General features: G+C 47.0%; 2 protein-coding genes across 48 annotated transcripts in view; one reads left to right on the top strand and one right to left on the bottom strand.

Annotated features, from left to right (window-relative positions):
* The window catches only part of LOC138915132 (ATP-binding cassette sub-family D member 2-like), a 403,352-nt gene that overhangs the window by 25,416 nt on the left and 358,700 nt on the right, over positions 1–19,236 (bottom strand). The gene's annotated exons all lie outside the window — the stretch shown is intronic.
* The window catches only part of LOC138922950 (ras and Rab interactor 3-like), a 68,803-nt gene that overhangs the window by 48,455 nt on the left and 1,112 nt on the right, over positions 1–19,236 (top strand). The gene's annotated exons all lie outside the window — the stretch shown is intronic.

Here is a 19,236-nt window from a genome sequence, read left to right as displayed (position 1 = left end):
CCTCCTGGAATAAATGCTGCCTAAGAGCTCCAGTTTTGTCTGTTTTGTTCACTTCTGTATCCATGCTAGAACACTGTCTCCAGAAACTGAGTAGGCACTCAGTAAAGAGTGTTGAGTGGCTGCCTCCATCTGAGAGATGACGTGGAAGCACTGCGGCAGGGAGGGTGGGAGAAAGCATTGCGGGCAGAGGGAACAGTGTGCTGACAGGCGCCAAGGGAGGCAGGAACAGGGCACATTTGAAGAACAGAAAGGATCCCTTAGGGAAGGGGGGAGTGGTGTGAAGGGAGGCTGGAGAAGCAGGACAGAGCAGGCAGGGCGGTGGAGACCACATAAGGAACTTTGGTCTTTTTACAACAGCCACAAGAAGCTAGTAAACTAGGGAGTGACAGGATAAAATATGCCCTTTACAAACCTCTGCATTCACTATGAGATATGGGTTTGGAGGAGGGAAGAGTGACTGGGGTCCTCAGTCACCAGACTAGTGCCATAGCTCAGCCCACAGGTGACCTGAGCTTGGACTGAGATGGCGGAAGCACAGGTGGAGAAAAGGAGGTAGATTCCAGAAATATCGAACAAATAAAATCAACAGGTCTGGGTGATTGATCACATAAGGTGGTACACCAAAGGGCAGTTCCAAGCTGACTCCTACATTTGGTACTTGGGAACTGAATGAACAATGGCCCCATTCACTGGGTTTTGGGGTGGGGTAACAAGGAGGAGAACACGCGAAGATGATGCGAGAGCACAGTTTTGGAAATCATGAATTTGAGATCATTCTGAGACATCCTAACGGATCTTCCCAACTGGCAGTGGGTATCCAGGTGGCGTGATCAGATGATGAAAGGTGAGGTGTGTCATGCAATGTCCTGTAGGTTTTTACCTCATGGCTGATGGGGCATCAAAGGTTGTAACTGACAAAGTGACAGGATAAGATTTGTGATTCTGCTAAATCACCCTGGCCACAGCATGATCACTGGGGTGGGGGAGGGGGTTAGACCAGAAGCAGGTCCAACACCAAGGCCGTGGTGCAATAGACCAGGTGAGAGAACAGACCTGAGCAAGGGCTGCAGCGGTGGGGACGGAAAAGAGCACAGACCTCCCTTTGTCACCACCCATCTCCCCCACAGCTGCTGGGAGTTTTCTACAACACACCCCAGATCATGTCAGTTCTTCCACTTAAAACCCCTCACGACCTTCCATTAGCCTTGACACCTTCTACATCTCATTCTCCCACAACCTCAATGGAATTCTCTCTTGCCACCCATTCCCCCACCCGATGTCAATGTCTCCTGACACACTATTCTGCTTCAATCTGCATCCTGTTTAGCTCATGCTGTTTTCTCCTGCCTGGCAAACACCTATTTATCTTTTTAAAACTCACTTCCTCCTCTGTGAAAAGAAGAAAAGAAGTGCTGACATCCAGGAGCTGCTCCGGTACCACGAGCCAGGCTTTCCTGTTGTTAGAAGCTGGCCTTGTGCTCACACAAGCCATGCTGTTCACCTGTTGGACATAAACTTCTCACAGACACCAGCACAAGGTCATGCTGCAACAGCAATGATGTGAGACAAAACAAGACCACTTCATCATTTTGCCTAAACAGACAAACACAAGGCCGTCGTGCCATCCAGAAAATACCAAACATCCCTCTCTCCTGCCTGAAGTGAGCAACTGTGGGTTCTTTATGAATTACGGCGTTTGTCTCACTCTAGTCACAACTCCTTCTAGAAAGGATTGATTGAGCTACACGATCACAGGATTGTCCCTGCCTCCTCTCAGCACCCAGTCCAGAGCAAATCCCTGCTTCCTTGAACCCTCCCCAAACTATCCAACCAAGGGCCAAATCCTGTAAGTTCTTTCTAACGCCCTCATCCTGATAGGCCCCAGAGTTCCCTATGATGTGAGGCCTCCCTCATTACAAAGAGCAATTAAACCCAACTGGTTTACCTACTGATGTGTTTCTGGTGGTCTTTGCTGGAGGACATTGCAGTAGGATAGGTTGGTTAAGTTTCTTGGAGGAAGTGAATGGAGTTCCAATCTGAAGGCTTCTATTTTCTATGTTAAGCATACTCAAAACATCACCCATATTATCTTGAGAATGAAGGGTTGGGGGGAGTAAATCAGAAGTTTGTGGAAAACGTCTGAATTATATATTCTGGAGCATGGGAGAGTGACTTGACAAGAGAATCCTACTAGAATGGTCAGGCTCTGTGAGGGCACAGGGGAGGTGGGGTGACATGAACTCAAAGTAGTACCCAGCTGCCCCGCTCTGAGTCCTATCTCCGGTACTCAAGACAAAAATGGGTAGTTTGGTTTTGGGTTTACTGGGACTAAAGGGCAAGGGAGAGGAAGGCATTGCCAAGAGAATTAATCATGGATGGACTATGAAGTCCAAGCTCAGCTGAGAGGTAACAGCATAGAGGAAGCATCTAAAGGATAGAGTACACCATGGAGGGCCTGAGGAAAAATATGCTGAGGGCCTAGCTGAATTAAGTGACCAAGCAAGCTGGAAAGAAGAGATCAGGGCTGGAGGGTGCTGCACTGCTCATTTGTCAGGTGGTGCAGCATCAGGATGCAAATCCAGGGTATTATGGTGGGAATGGGGACAGGTGGATGAGAAGAGGTCAGCAGTACAGATGAGGTATTGAAGAAAATGAGTACCCCGTGTGCAGGCTCAGTCCTCCGCATGCACACTGAAGTCAACTAGGATGACAGCAAGAATTGAGGCAGAGAGGAAAGCTGTGGGCCAGGCGATCAAGTCTTCAATGAAACAGGGGACTAATTAGGCAGAAAAGAGTAATGAGGAGGAGAGGGTGCTCCAGCTGGGGACTATAGATCTCAAAGAAATGGTGTGGGAGGACAAAGAGCAGAGAGGACATAAATCTCGTACCTCCTAATCCTGAGATCTGCAGGCACCACTTGACGGGGCTTCAAGAAAAGGATATTCCATAGGCAGGGCCAGGGCCAAGGCAAAGAGAGGGAGGGAAGGGCTAAGAAGAGGCTGAGGAAATAGAGGAGGCTGGCAATTATGGAGTGGTAATTTCAAGGACACTGTGAGGCTTTGGGGGGTCATTGTTAAAAAAATTAAAAGAGTGGAGAGCTGACTTAGGGTCGCAGCATGATGGGAAGATAAGGAGACGAGAGAATGGGGAGTGGGGAGAATTTAGCTATCATGGTAAGCACTCAACAGATATCTGCTGAAACAAGTGGAATTATTAGGCATAAATCTAGTGTATCCAATCTGAAGAGTCCTAACTATCAGACTGTAGGAGTGACAGCACGAGGTCATGATGACGGTGATGGTGATGGTGATGGTTTGAGGATGATGGGGTGGTGGTCATGACAATAACTACCAAACTTGAACACCTACTGTGTGCCAAGGACTGTTGGAAGCACTCCACATTTAATCCTCACAACCCCCATGAGACAGATGACCTCAACAGGGTCCCCAGATGGGCTCTGTACCAAAGGAGGGAGAAAATGAAAACAGAAGTAACAGAAGTGTAGAAGTGGCGGATCTTGTCAAGATGGCGGTGTAAGCAAACTCTGAACTCATCTCCTCCCATGAACGCAACCAGGTTACAATTATTTTTGGAAAAATTACCCTGTATAGAAAACTGAAAACTGGATAAAAAGAACCCCCACAACATGGGACAGTCCTGACAAAGGCAGAAGGGCCAGAAATTCCAGCTGGAGAGAAAAAAGTCACCTTTGGGAGCAGTGGAGTTTCTCAGCTGGCCAGGAGGGAGCCACCCTAGGGTATGCAGCCCTCCCTGGAGGGGTGAGGTCCAAAGCAGGGGCCAATACTACTAAAAGCATCCTTTAGACTCAGCACAACTGAGACGAGGGTCTTAGTATCTGGCTTCGCTGGCTATTAACTACAGCAGGGAATACCCCCAGAAAAGCTGTCAGATGAAAACTGAAAAGAGTCGGGTCTTAAAGGGCCCATGCACAAACTCACCTGTCTCAGCAAACTAAAATCACCAGAGAGAAGGCTGACAGTCCTTGGGTGAAAAGAGACTCACCTGGTGGGCTCTGGGGGCATCTCGGTGAAAGGAGAGACCTCTCCCGAGACTGAGACATTGGTGGGGGCTATTGTTCTGACATGGTCCAGGCGTGCTAACTCAGACCCCAGCAGACACCACTGAGGTTCTTCCCCTGGCCTGTTAGCCCAGGGGGCTGCCATACCCACTAGAGCACAGATCTAATCCAGTTCAGCCAGGGCAGGCAGGCGGCCCTAGGGACCTGCCCCACCCAACAGCAAGCCCTCAGGCTACTTGTCAGCCTGCATTGGCTGAGTGTCTTGATCCCCTACAGGCAAAAATCGGTTGTGTTTCTATACGCTAACACGAAGTAGCAGAAAGAGAAATTAAGAATACAATCCCATTTACAATTGCAACAAAAATAATAAAATACTTAGGAATAAACTTAACCAAAGAGGTGAAAGATCTGTACACCGAAAACTGTAAAACATTGTTGGAAGAAATCAAAGAAGACCCAAAGAAATGGAAAGATATTCTGTGCTCTTGGATTGGAAGAATTAACATAGTGAAAATGTCCATAGTTCCTAAAACAATCTACAGATTCAACGCAATCCCTATCAAAGTTCCAGCATTTTTTACAGAAATAGAACAAAGAATCCTAAAATTTATATGGAACAACAAAAGACCCTGAATAGCCAAAGGATTCCTGAGAAAGAAGAACAAAGCTGGAGGTATCACACTCCCTGATTTCAGCATATATTAAGAAGCTCTAGTAACCAAAACAGCATGGTACTGGCACAAAAACAGACACACAGATCAATGGAACGGAACTGAGAGCCCAGAAATAAACCCACACGTGTATGGACAGCTAATATTTGACAAAGGAGCCAAGAGCATACAATAGAGCAAGCAGAGTCTCTTCAATAACTGGTGTTGGGAAAACCAGAGAGCCACATGCAAAAGAATGAAAGCAGACCATTAACTTACACCATGCAGAAAAATCAACTCAAAATGAATTAAACAGGATCCTTGGCCATGGCGCGAAGGACAGAGAATGCAGCCTGGGGAACCAAGCGTCGCTGTTAACAGTCAGTCCGGGCTCAGTTCCATTCAACAAATGTTGACTGAGCGCTGACTCACGGCGGGAACTGTGCTGTGGGCTTTGCACACCTGCTCGCCTTTGTTGTGAAGCAGGAAATGTGCGGAAAACTAGGGAGCGGTGAAAATGGACTAGAGCTACCGGTTACAAGCATCAGCAGCTGAATTTCAGGAACAGCATATTCGGTGAAAGAAAGAAATAGACATTCGGGTAAAGTTCAAACCAAGCAACAATAATATCGCTTAGAGAAACATAAATCCACGGAGGAAAAATACTACACAGAAAAGGAAAGGAATGAGGGAGAAAAAACAGCAATCAGGATCTGCCACCTTGAGGAAGTGGGGCGGGTAGGACACTGGCTGACCGAAGAACGGGAATGGGGAAGGAGTACAGAGACACCCCAGTGATTTCTCCAGTTGGGATCTGCTCACTTGTGTTTGTTTCACAATTGTGCATACTGAAGATGTTCACAACGCATTTTCTACTGGACTTACGGTAAAATATTTTCTAAACAAATAAAAGAAGTATGGTTGTGTATTTCATTTCCCATCGGGTAGAAGGGAACGCACAGACGTAGACTTGAAGAACCTTAGATCACACGCACACGCAAGCAAAACCACCAACCAACCAACCAACCAACCAACCGCAACAACTTGAACGTCGGACCCGAAACCATGAAACTTCGAGAAGAAAACATAGGCAGTATGCCCTTTGACATCAGTCTTAGCAGCCTATGTTCAAGTACCACGTCTGACTGGGCAATGGAAACAAAATATAAAATGAACAGATGGGACTACATCAAAGTAAAAAAATCTTCTGCATGGCAAAGGAAATCATCCACAAAACCAAAACGCAACCTGACAACTGGGAGAAGATCCTTGCAAACCGTATATCGGATAAGGGGTTAATACCCAAAATACAGAAAGAACTCATGCACCTCAACAACAAAACAAATCAACAACCCAATTAAAAAAACGGGCAAAAGATCTGAGCAGTGACTTCTCCAAAGAAGATATCCGGATGGCCAAGAGGCATATGGAGAGGTGCTCAACATCATTAGCTATCAGAGAAATGCAAATCAAAACTACAATGAGATGTCACCTTACTCTGGTCAGAATGTCTCTAATTAACAACACAGGAGACAAGTGTCAGAGAGGATGTCGAGAGAAGGGAACTCTCCTGCACTGCTGGTGGGAGTGCAGACTGGTGGAGCCACTATGGAAAGCAGTAGGGAGTATCCTCAGAAAACTAAGATTAGATCTACCGTGTGATCCAGCTATCCCACTGCTGGCTATTAATCCAAAGAACTTGAAAACACAAATGCAGAAAGACACGTGCACCCCTAGGTTCACTGCAGCATTATTCACAGCAGCCAAAACTTGGAAGCAACCTAGGTGCCCATCAACGGACGAATGGATAAAGAAGATGTGGTCTATATATACAATAGAATACTACTTGGCCATAAGAAATGATGAGATCCGGCCATTTGTGACAATCTGGATGGACCCTGAGGGTATTATGTGAAGTGAAACAAATCAGAGGGAGAAAAGTCAAACACCGTGTGATCTCACTCATGAGCAGAAGATAAAAACAATGACAAACACACACAGAGCAACAGAGATTGGATTGGTGGTTACCATAGGGGGAGGGGGGAGGGGAGAGAGCAAAAGGGGTGATGAGGCTCACATGCGAGGTGACGGACGATAATTAGTTTTTGGGTGGTGAACACGATGTAATCTACACAGAATTCGAAATATATTACAACGTACATCTGAAAGCTATATAATGTTAGAATCCACTGTTACTGCAATAAAATAAAATAAAATAAAATAAAATAAAGAAGTGTAGGAGCCTCAAGAGGCTGACAGGCTTTTGGAACGTTATTCTAGGGGTTTTTATGGCTTAGCTCAGGGCGGCAGACGCCAGCCTGAGACACAGCCATGACACAGTCACTAACTTCAACTAAATTATATTCCAACCGGAGGAAAATCAAAACTACTATAATAAGAATAATTTATTGAAGGCCTCACTCTGTGCCAGATACTGTGCTCACTGCTTTGCACCAACTGTCTCATTTAATCCTCACATCCAAAAGCTAGGTTACCACTAATCTCCCCATTTTAAAGGTGAGGAGGCGGAAGCAGAAAGATGGCAATCTGCCTGGAATTCCCATAAGGATTCTCTATTTAACGACGTGACTTTTTGACAAGATTTAAAGGTTTAACACATTACAGTGAAGATGCAGATCCCAGTATCACAGAAAGTGGAAAACACTGAGTCCTGCCAAATGTATTAAAACGCTAATTATGGATCCTCACAGTCTCTTTGCGTGTTTCTTCAGATGAGGGAAAACCCAGTGTGAAAAACCGCTGATGAGATGTCTCCAGATGAGGAATATGTCTGGTCTTTAAAGCCGGGAACTATCCCAGTAGATTCTAAGTCAGTGGGTCCAGAGCAGGCCTTGAGCGTCTCCGTTCTTTTCAAAAGCCCCACAGACTACACTTCCGTGCCCTGGGAGTTGGGAAGTACAGCCATGCCCTACACCGGGACGTTTCAGTCCACAACGGGGGTCCCATAAGATTAGTCCCGTAGAGCCTAAGTGTGTAGGAGGCTCTGCCATCTAGCTTTAGGAACTCCGTGGTGTTTGCACGATCACGAGATTGCCTGACCATGACAAACTCCTCAGAACTGATGCCCACTGTTAAGCAAAGCGTGACTGTACTGCCTTAGATTCTCCACGGTTCCAGACCCTGCACTGTTTGGATGACTGCACACGCAGAGGGCACCGTGTATGAGGCAGAGAGCAGCTTCAATCACACAAGCTCTCGACAGAGAGTCAAGGAAAGGCGTGCTCTGCTTACACGACTCTCTACTTTTCTCTGCGTCTCAACTATTTTACAGCTAATCTACTTTTTTTAACCGAGCAGCTTTGCCAAAAACATGTTACCAACAAATACTAAACAAACCAATATAAACAAGACATATTAAATAAGCCTAACCCTAAAATGCTACTGAAAAGGCTTTTATTTCCCTGGGACAATTTTGACAGCATTAGATTCTTTTACAAAGAGCAGCCAAGTCGAGGGAGATTATTTCTAATTCCACAGTGCTACAGATGCGCTCAGTAGCAACTGCAAGCTGGAAAGGAAACAAAGTTGGGTGTCATCCATTCAAGTTCACACACTTCACCAGGGACAGCCTCCAAGCCTTTAATACTTACGCATGCATTTATCCATTTATTTCATCAACCACTACTAACGCCTACCAAAGGCCAGACAGTGCTCTAAGTACTTTGCGGATAGGAAATATCCTTTCACCTTTACACTAACCTATGGAGTGTGTATGATAATCATCCCCGTTTTACAGATCAGGAAACTGACACACAGAATGGTACAGTAACTTGCCCAAGTTCACAAAGCCCGTAGGTGGCATGGCTAGGACCCATTTGACATGAGTCTGGCTCCAGAGTCCACGTTCCGAATCACGACACTTAGTCTCCAAAAACCTATAGAAAGCGTCAGCCTTAATCGAAAAGTTTTGTTTTCCCCAGCCTACAGTCCCTACGCGGCCCCAGTCTCCAGGGCATTCTTTCAGCTCCTCTGACAGGCCATACTCCTCCCTTGCCCTGTCCCAACACTCTCCCGCACAAGTCCTCCTTTTCTTGTAGGCATCTGCTCTCAGCTTAAACATCACTGCCTAAGTCACAAAGTCTATCAGTAAATGCCGTATTTCTCAGCACTCAACACAAAATTGCTTTCACATATCTCCTAGGTAATTAGTTGCTGCCTATCTGTCCTTTCCAACTAGGCCGTGAGGCCCAGTACGTCAAACACCCTGTCAGTCTTGCTCCTCAAGTGTCCAGACCACTGAACACGCACCAACCAGAGGAAAGGAAGGACTTGTCCCAAAGTCACTTCTCCAGACTATGTGGAAGGAGGGAACGGACGCAGCACCCTCGAGCCTCACGCTTTCTTTGCCATACTTTCAAGTGTGGGACACATACCTGTGCTCACAACGCTCCCCGGACAGCCCCCACTGCAGCCCTAACAGGTGGACTTCCGCACAGTCAAGGGCTTTGGAAAGCACTGGCTCTGCACACAAATATCACGTGGCCCTCGACAGGCCACTTCCCCTGAACCGGCCTGAGCTTCGGGGGCACAACAGGCTTCAGGAAAACCCCAACGGAACGTAGCCTCTAAAACAGGGAGACCTGCACGCCTCAGAACGCATGGAGACCAGTGTCGTTATCGACTTCGTGTCTGTCCTTCCAAGGAGCCAAGACCACGGGGGCCGCTTCAGCGCCCGACTCCCGGGCACCGCATCCCCAGGGTGGCCCCTGGGCAGGTGCCTGGCACACACCGCCCGTTCCACGAACGCGTGAAGTGCACGAAGAGACCCCCTCGCTCCACGCGCCGCACAGTTGTCCCGCGACCTGACGGGCACCTCTCGGCGCACAAGCCTATTCCTCAGGGACAGACTCGCCTCCCACCAGCCCCCAGGCCCACGCCCCCAGGTACCTCTCCCAGATGGCATCATCTTCACAGGCGCCCTGGTCGTCCGTGTCCGGCGAGCAGGAAGAGCGGGAGCTGAAGGAGGGCCACCTCAGGCCAGCGGCCATGGCTGTGGAGGGCCCGGGCTGCTGTGCCCAGCGGGGACACGGAGCGGCGTCCACGGACGCCGGCGGAACGGACGAGCCCATCCCGGGAGAGAGCAGCAGAGCGTGGCCGGACTCCGCCGGGCTCGGCTCTGGGCAGGCAGGCGCGGCTCGCCGACGCCTCCCACGCCTCCCACGAGGGTGGCCCAGCAGCCGCCCAGACGCTCCCCCCCCCCCCGCTGCCCCGCCCACTCCAGCGGTGGACTGCGGACAGGGACAGGGACACCCTCCTGGGAGAACTCCTCGGGCCCCGCCCACACGCTTTGGACCTTTGTGGAGCGGGAAGGTGCGCTGACAGGGACGCGGGGTCCCTGCCAAGCTCGCTCTCGGGGAACTGCAGCCTCCTCCCTCGGGTTTTACTTGAAAGTCAGACTCGAAACCATGCAACGTCTACAAGAAAACATAGGCAGTCAGCCCTCTGACATCAGTCTTAGCAGCCTATGTTCAAGTACCACGTCTGACTGGGCAGTGGAAGCAAAATACAAAATGAACAAATGGGACTACATCAAAGTCAAAAAATCTTCTGCACGGCAAAGGAAACCATCCACAAAACCAAAACGCAACCTGACACCTGGGAGAAGATCCTTGCAAACCGTATATCGGATAAGGGGTTAATACCCAAAATACAGAAAGAACTCATACACCTCAACAACAATAAAAATCAACAACCCAATTAAAAAAACGGGCAAAAGATCTGAGCAGTGACTTCTCCAAAGAAGATATCCGGATGGCCAACAGGCATATGGAGAGGTGCTCAACATCACTAGCTATCAGAGAAATGCAAAGAAAAACTACAATGAGATGTCACCTTACTCTGGGCAGAACGGCTCTAAGTAACAAGACAAGAGACAAGTGTCGGAGAGAGGATGTGGAGAGATGGGAACTCTCCTCCACTGCTGGTGGGAGCGCAGACTGGTGCAGCCACTATGGAAAGCAGTAGGGAGTATCCTCAGAAAACTAAGAATAGATCTACCGTTATGATCCCGCTATCCCACTGCTGGCTATTCATCCAAAGAAGTCGAAGACACAAATGCAGAAAGACACGTGCACCCCTAGGTTCACTGCAGCATTATTCACAACAGCCAAAACTTGGAAGCAACCTAGGTGCCCGTCAAGGGAGGAATGGATAAAGAAGATGTGGTATGTATACACAATGGAATACTACTCGGCCATAAGAAATGATGAGACCCGGCCATTTGTGACAACCTGGATGGCCCCTGAGGGTATCATGTGAAGTGAAATAAATCAGAGGGAGAAAGTCAAACACCGTGTGATCTCACTCATGAGCAGACGATAAAAACAATCACAAACACACACAGAGCCACGGAGATTGGATTGGTGGTTACCATAGGGGGAGGGGGGAGGGGAGAGAGCAAAAGGGGTGATGAGGATCACATGCGAGGTGACGGACTATAATTAGTTTTAGGGTGGTGAACACGATGTAATCTACACAGAATTCGAAATATATTACAACGTACATCTGAAAGCTATATGACGTTAGAATCCACTGTTACTACAATAAAATAAAATAAAATAAAATAAAATAAAATAAAATAAAATAAAGAAGTGTAGGAGCCTCAAGAGGTTGACAGGCTTTTGAAAAGGTATTCTAGGGGTTTTTACGGCTTAGCTCAGGGCGGCAGACACCAGCCTGAGACACAGCCGTGACACAGTCACTAACTTCAACTAAATTCTATTCCGACTAGAGGAAAATCAAAACTACTATAATAAGAATAATTTATTGAAGGCCTCCCTTTGTGCCAGATCCTGTGCTCACTGCTTTGCACCAACTATCTCATTTAATCCTCACATCCAAAAGCTGGGTTACCGCTACTCTCCCCATTTTAAAGGTGAGGAGACAGAAGCAGAATGATGGCAATCTGCCTGTAATTCCCATAAGGATTCTCTATTCACACTGGTTTCACTCCCAGGAGAATCTCTGAGAAGAGACTGAGATTCTGTTGGTCAGAGGCGGGGTCCAGAAGGATGTGGGTGCAGAGCCTGGCCTGCCACCTCTCGGTTCCTCGAACAAGGTATTCACCAGGGCTGCCGGTATTACCCCAACTCCATCTCCTTCCCTCCTTGTCCCTCTGTCCCTTTGGCCACTGCTATGGACTGAATAATCCTTGCGTCCTCCCCAGATTCATATAGTGAAGGTAACCCTCAATGTGATGGTATTTGGAGGTGGGGGGTGGCCTCTCGTTGGTGATGAGGTCCTGAGGGTAGGGCCCTCATGAATGGGATTAGTGCCCTTACAAGGGACACGAGAGAGATGATCTCTCTCTCTCTGCGATGTGCAGACACAGCAAGAAAGAACCATCTGCAAACCAGGCAGAGAGTTCTCACCAGACAACAAATTCGCTGGGACGTGGATCTTGGACTTCTCAGCCTCCAGAACGATGAGAAATAAATTTCTATTGTTTAAGCCCCCAGTCTATGGCATTCTGTCATAGCAGCCTGAACTGACTAAGACAGCCGCTATCTCTGCTCTGGTTTTCATGCTGCCCTGGTCTACTGCCCACTCATCAAGCTCCTGTCATCGCCTCTGACCACCTCGGTCTCTGTCCACCCCCTACAAATTTATCAAAGTGACCTTTGTAAAACACAACTCTGATCTTGTCACTGCCCATGACTGACACTCTCAATCACTCCCAACGCCCCCATATGCCATGCCCAGACCTACCTTGTCTAGTGATCAAGCTTAATATCCGGCTGTATCCCATTTATCCTCCCCCCCCCACCCCATCTTTTTTTTTAACTCACATCACCCTATTCTCTGAAGCCCTGGTGCCCTTCTTTGTATACTGTTCCCACTGCCCAGAACACACACACACACCCCGCCTCACCCATCCATCCTCCACCCTCAGCCCCAGTGTCAAGCACTTCCTAGAAGGATCCTCACTAGCATATATTCTTGATATAGCCCTGATCCCACTTCATTACCATTAGTGATTTTCTGATCTGTCCACACAACAGACTGAGTCCAGAAGATTTGTTTGCTCCTCTCTACATCCCTATTGCCCAGTACCTGGTATGCAGTAGGTGCTCAATATATGCTTGCTGAATAAATGCATGACTATAAAACATGATGAATTCCATACTGAAGGTAAATACGGATGGTATGGGAGGAATACTCCTACCAACTTTCCTCCTGTAAATAAAAAAGAGGGCTACAAACTACAGAAAACCCAAAGGTCCCCAGGAACATCCCCCCTCCTGGTAAGTTCCCATTCTGCTTTCCAAGCTGCTTTTTGCTCCCCTTATCTGCCCCCAACATCAATGATCGATGGACTAGTGACTTCTTTGTCTAAGCTGGGAACAACTTCATTTGCACACCATACTTTTTTAGTTCAGCCTAGGTTAGGCCTAAAATAAGAAATTGCTCCTGTTAAACCAGGAGTCACTCCTCCCCGCCCCATTAACAGAATAGAGCATTTGAAAATCTGATGAAGTCCTAAGGACTCTAAGGAAAGCAACTAGAATGACAAAGGGGCTGTGACCTGGGGAGAGAAAGGAATCCACCGAGGTTATTCAGGGTAGACAAATAAATACTTGAGGGAGATGTTGCTACTCTCTTCCAAAGGGCTGTATGGAACAGTATTTAGGCTCACCTGACAGGCTTCAGAAAGTAGAAGAAGGACCACATAGTGGAAATGGCCCTAGTTTAAAACCAGGAAGAAATGCCTTTCCATTCTAGCCATTCTCTAGTGGCTGCTCTGGTGAGTGACGGAGAGGAGAGGCAAGGAGGAAGGAAGCCCCTGGATATCACTGAATGTGCTCAAGCAGAGATGGATGTCCTCACTTTGGGAATGTCACTGAGGAGCACAGAGGACTTCTATCCCTTTTGCCTGTCCAACATCCATCACCTCATTTGTTAAGTGTACCCACAGTTTTCAATTAAGGAATCACTCTTTCCTTCTCAGTGGATGGGGTGGGGCTAGCCCCATTCCGACATCTAGAAGTGGATATGGGGCCTCAACTGGGCCATTCAAAATATCCCATCACTATGGCCACAGTGGCTGGTCCATGAATTTGCATGTGACTCAAGGCTGACCAATGAGATCTCTCCCTGGGACTTTGTCTGGAGGGGTTGTTAATCCGGAAGGATGTCAGCCTTGAACCAAGAATTGATTCCTCCTTTGCCAACACATTCCCCACAAAACTGAAAGAGTGATCTTTTAAATAGGCAAATAAGATCATATTGATCCCTCACTTAAAAGTCACCCATGGCTTCTCATTACACTTAAAATAAGATCTAAACTCCTTACCATGGCCAGAATCCCTGTACCATCTGCCTCTCCCACTTGTTCTCACATGACTTTCCTCTTTGGTCCCTAAGGCCCAGCCGTATTGTTCTCCTTCTAGTTATTCAAAGACAGCAAGACGATCTTTGCCTCAAAGTCTTTGCAGGGCTGTTCCCTCTGCTGGAATACTCTTCCCTCCACAGCAGGCTCCCTTTCACTACAGGCGTCCCTTTTCCCACGTCACCAGCTCAGAGAGATTTGCTGTGACTATTCCCTCTACTGTCACTCTGTATTCCTGTACCCAGTTTTATTGTCTCCATTACACTAGTAGCTGTATGTATGTAAATGTATCATATGATACATACATTTTCATCTGTCTGCTTGTTTATTCTATCTTCCTCCTCGGGAAATAATTTCCAGGAGATCAAGGACTTGCTGTCTTATTCACTAAAACATGCCTAGTGCATAATAAACCCATAATAGCTATTTGATGAATGAATTAATGAATGAATGGATTTATCCTGAGAATAGGGCCAAAAATTTAAAAGTAAATAAGAAAGGAAAGTGGTTCTGAAAGACAGGATTCCTGACAACATCATTGGAGCATATAGACCCAAGTGAGACTGTCTCCTCCCGGACTTTTCGGTTAAGCAGCAAATAAATTCCCTTTTTAGCTTAAGCTGGTTGGAACTGGGTTTCTGTCATCTGCCACGAAAAAACTCTGACTTATACCAAGGGGCTTCATAAAGCCTGTGGTGGAGCCCACCCATGTGATTGCTCTCCTCCTCTGTTTCAACTGGAATATTCCCCAAACAGATCTGGACAATCCTTTGTCATGATGGCTTAGGCCTCCTTCCTCTGTCACTCACTGATGATGTAACACGGCTTAGTTCCAGGCCTGTCACTCAGCAAGTAAGATGAGGCACGATGAGACATGGAGGGGCTTATGCGGAGAAAGGCGAAAGGAAGTGTGGTGGGGTCAGACGGTTAATAGATGTGACAGAATCAGGCCTGGTGTTTTTCCTGTGCCTGGAGCCCACCTTGCCCCTGCAGGGGCCACTGGCCCCCAGCTCCTGTCTGCCTTTAAAACAGAGGCCCCACCTCTGGGATCAGTTCGGATCCAAAAGAGAAGCAATTAATCAGTTCTTGTCTCACATTCTACATCAGCATCAGTCCTTGTTTTCTAATAGGCTGACCTATATCTTGCTCCTTCGTTTGGGTCTCTGAATTGTTCCTGGCTAGTTCCCGAAGCCTGAGTCTCTGCCTCAGAAACCTTCTTAGTGATGATAATGATAGGAAACACCTGCCTTTAGTTTATCATGTGCCAGGCTCTGTTCTGAGTACTTTCCATGTTCTTAGTTCATTTAATCTTTACAACGATCCAAAAAGATAGGTCCTGTTAGTAGTCCCATTTCATAGATGAGGAAGCTGAGGCACGAAGGGTTTAAACGACCTGCCCAACATCACACGGCTAGTAAGTGGTGGAGTCAGGACATGAGGCCAGGCAGTCTGGCTCCAGTCTGTGCTATTAACATTCACACAATAACAACTTAGACTATAAACACCTGTGGTAGATTCGATTTCGCAAAGATGGATGCAGCAAAATCTCCATCCCACAGGCTTTTCTTACAATGTCACTCCGCCCTCCCTCTCACTGAGGAGCGAAGTATGTGTTCCCTCCTCTTGAACCTAGAGTATGTGACACTATGTGACTTTGAGGCTTAATAGTAGAAATGCTATGTACCTCTGCCTCGCTCTGATGGGACACTCAGTCTCAAGACCTAGTGCCATGCTAGTTTGGAAGCCCAAACTAGCCCAGATGGAGAGATCACATATAGGAAGTGTTCTGCCTGACACCCCAGCCGAGGTCCCAGCTGTAACCAGCATCACCACTAGCTAAGTGAGTGCAGATGCCTCCAGATGTTTCCTGCTTCAAGTCACTGAGTCACTCCCAGGCTTTACGTCTTTCCAAACAAGGCCCCAGACATCAGGGAGTAGAGACAAGCCCTCCCAAATTCCTTACCCAGAGAATGCATGAGCCTAATAAAATGGTCAGTTGATGCCACTAGGTTAGGCAGTGGTTTGTTACACAGAAATAGTAACTGGAACATCATCCCCTGTCTACAACCTTGTCTATATCCAGTCTATAGAGCTCTGTCTCTGAATGGTATCTGGTTCAGTCCCTAACACCCAGTGACAGGTTCATCATATTCTGCTAGCCTGATATGTCGCCCGTCATCCCTTGTTGGACGTGCTGAACGCCAACAGCCACCTTCAATTACCACTTCTTGTCTGTAGCCAGATCCTCGTGACACCAAGTGTCACCAGCTAGACCGAACTTGCTCTCGCTTCTGAAGCTGTTTCTGACCCCTCAAGTTTGTCCACAGATCTCAGTTTCCTGCCTCATTCTGCCCTAGCCAGCCCCATCCGTTTTCAGGTGACAGTCATGGTTCAGAAATGGAGCTGATCCAGCTTCTTCATTGGAGAGATGTAAAAATTGAAGCCCAGCAACATAAAACAAAATAGTAGCAACTGACATCTCTTGAAGCCCTAATGTATAATACTGAATTCAACCCTCACAAGTTATCCTGTGTAATTAATAACATCATCGATTCCATTATACAGATGGAAAACCTGAGGCTCAGAGACAGTAAGTCATTTTTGGTCATGCAGTTGTGTTAAGCTGCCTCGGTGTCCCCTGAGAGGTCAGATCTCGGAAGGTTGAAGACAAGATACATGATGGATTCCAAGACGCAAAAACCATTGGGTTTTTCTCCTGCAGAAAATCTACCTGATATCTTAACAGGATAACAGCCTCTACCTTGAAAATACACCTTCTATGATCAACACAACTAGGAAGTAAAGATGGTCCTTCCTCATGAGTTGGTATCGTGGGTGTGGCTAAGAAGATCTGTATTGGCCACATCCCTCCAGTTTTTATTTCTCTTTGTGTCACACTCCAGAATGTGATGCTCTAAATTTGGGTCCTTATCCTAGGAGATGGCACCAAATCCGTCTTTGATGAGTGTACAATGCCTTCTCATGGATGGAAATATACAGGGGTGGCTAAAAGAACAATCTTTGGAGTTCAAACAAAGGTATAAATACAGGCCCTGAGAATTCCTAATTACATGAGTTGTACGACCTGGGGCAAGCTGTGTAACTTTGTTGCCTCCAGGCTCTCATCAGCATAGCAGGCAGAACAGGACCCACTTCATGGAACTGTTGTGAAGACTGAGTGAGACAATGGAGAGAGCCCAGCACAGAACAAGGGTATGCCCCCAATCACCATTATTATTGTTATTATACACAGAAATGGAACGAATCCTTACCGAACAGAAGTAAGCAAGAGCTCACTATATTCTAGAAAAATCACCAAATTATCTCAAACTACAGTATAAACAGTCCATAAAATCCCACAAACAGGCAGGAAGGCCAACTCCCAGATTCCCAAGTAAGTGTTCATTCACACGATTCCAGCCCCTTATTGCGCTCAAGTTGCTAAGAAACACCTTGACACTAATCATTCTTGGCAATCTCAAGATACTAACTCCTACAGTTAAATCTTCCCTAGAAAGACTCAGCTTCTGACCTAGAGGCGGGAGGTGGGAGCCCTGACCTTCTTAGTCTCCAGTTAAAAGAAAAAACAGGCAAATGATGATATCACAGTCCTATACTCCTGGCAAAGAGGAGAGTCCATAAAAGCCAGCGAGAAAAGATTCCATTGTAACTTGACTAATGCATCTCCAGAAGGGTTGCTATCAGCTGCAAAGCACTCCCCATTAAAGAAATCAATTTAGCGTTTGACTTCTCCTCCTGTGGCGCATACTGAAGCGGGATCTGACAAGGATGGAAAACAGATTTGTGTTAAATACTGCCAATAAAGTCTGTAGCTCAAGGTTACAGCAGTCAATGGAAATCCAGTGCCTTGGAAACCCTGGGACCCTCATCCGTCAGCTGGAGTCAGCAGCTTTGAAAGGAAGCTGTAGGTCTGGCTCAGGAAGGGGGCTGGTTATCAAGATTGGGTATTTGGGGTCATGGTAACCTCAGATGCTGGTTTTGTACTAGGTCCTTAAAATAGGCCTGAGCTCCCAGGTCTGTGAGCATCTTGTTGGTTTTTCTTGGTTGTAGTGGATATCTCTTGCTCTTGCTTGCCTAGCATCCACGCACTCTTCATTTTCTATCAATGGTACTCATGTTATCCCAGGAAACAGCTCCTTTTCTACTTCTCAGTCTGTGAGATTTGGGTTGAATTAAGCACCCCTCTGGCTCTAAGGGTAGGTAGGTATGTGAACTCACCCTGCCCAATCAGTGCTGGGCAGCCACTCTAGCCCCAGCAAGAGTTTCAGGGGTGTCTACGTGACCCAAGGAAGGCCAATCATAGCCAACGAGACTCAGTCTTGAAATTCATTGTAATTGTTTGTTAAAAGAAGTCATCTTTCTAGGGGCCAGCCTGGTGGCGTAGTGGTTAAGTTTGCATGCTCTGTTTTGGTGGCCTGGGGTTCAAAGTTTCAGATCCCAGGCTTGGACCTATACATCACTCATCAAGCCATGTTGTGGAGGCGTCCCACATACAAAATGGAGGAAGATTCACAGAGATGTTAGCACAGGGTGAATCCTCCTCACCAAAAAAAAAAAAAAAAGAGAAGAAGAAGTCATCTTTCTACTAGGGTGGATGGAAAAACAGGACGCAAGCCTAAAGCTCCTGAAAACCATCTTATCATAATAAGGAGAAAATGGAATCAGTCCAGAGAAAGATAGACATAAGAGATGGAAAGAGAGAGAATCCAAAGTCTGATTAGATCATTTGAGCTCTTAGAATCAAGCTGTACCTGAAGACCATCCCCTGGACTTTTCAGTTCTAAGATCCAATAAGTTTCATTTTACTTGGTTTTTAAGTCAGAGTTGCATTCTTATCACTGCAACTAAGAAGGATCTGATGACTCCAACGTAGCTGTATCAGCAGATGAGGCCGGCCTGCTTGGAAAGTGCCAGGTCTCTGTGGAGCCTCACTTAAGGCAACACTCAGCAATGAGTCACATCTTCCCATCAGATTCATCTTTCCAATGCATGAACAACATATGGGCAGATTATGGGAGATTTCACGTGAGTCCTGGGAAAGCAGGTACAACACGCCAAACCAGACAAGCAGGTGCCGGTGACTCTCCACATAGCCGCTCCGACCGCTTCCACGTGCTGTTCTGACTTCAACACTCAGAGCCTCGTCTTCCTGGAAACGCTGCCCCCATTTCAGAATC

Source organism: Equus caballus, unplaced genomic scaffold (assembly GCF_041296265.1).
Source record: "Equus caballus isolate H_3958 breed thoroughbred unplaced genomic scaffold, TB-T2T haplotype2-0000437, whole genome shotgun sequence".
NCBI lineage: Eukaryota > Metazoa > Chordata > Mammalia > Perissodactyla > Equidae > Equus > Equus caballus.
Note: the sequence above shows the minus strand (reverse complement) of the source record. Positions and strands in the feature narration are given on the sequence as shown.